Source organism: Mizuhopecten yessoensis, unplaced genomic scaffold (genome assembly GCF_002113885.1).
Source record: "Mizuhopecten yessoensis strain PY_sf001 unplaced genomic scaffold, ASM211388v2 scaffold4783, whole genome shotgun sequence".
Lineage (NCBI taxonomy): Eukaryota > Metazoa > Mollusca > Bivalvia > Pectinida > Pectinidae > Mizuhopecten > Mizuhopecten yessoensis.
This window is the reverse complement of record NW_018405719.1, coordinates 521,084-521,659: the sequence shown is the minus strand read 5'-3', so window position 1 is coordinate 521,659 and position 576 is coordinate 521,084.

The following is a 576-nucleotide window of genomic DNA, read 5'->3' as shown; positions in this document are numbered from 1 at the left end:
ACATATCATCGGCACGCACGTGTACTATTGTTTACCAGGGGCCTGTTCGTTTATGCGGAGCAACCGGTTTGACCGTTTATAAATGTAACAATTTCGGGTATAAATCCTGGCGGACCTGCAAATGTGTATGCAGGCCTTGCAAGGCTTTCTCAAGGCTCGCCTGAAAGCAGCATCAGATTACTAGGTCCGACCTTATTTAATAAACGAACAACAGTGGTCCGATCGGTTTGACGTTTAAACGAAAACGGCCCAGGTGTAACTATAATTTGCACTACGATATTGAATGCCCAATACGCAATACGGAAATGATGACACGGTGTACATGCACATTTCGATCAAGATAATTGAGTCCGAGCTGTACTTTTTTCCGGAAGTACGTCACAAAAATGGACGCTGATGACGATGTGTGGAGCCACCTTAAGGTTACAGTTGTGCAATTTATATCAGGTGAGCGATGCAGGCCCTTTGGGCCTCTCGTTAAGGTTACAAGTGTGAGATTAATACCAGGTGAGAGATGCAGGCCCTTTGGGCCTCTCATTAAGGTTACAAGTGTGAGATTAATACCAGGTAAGAGAT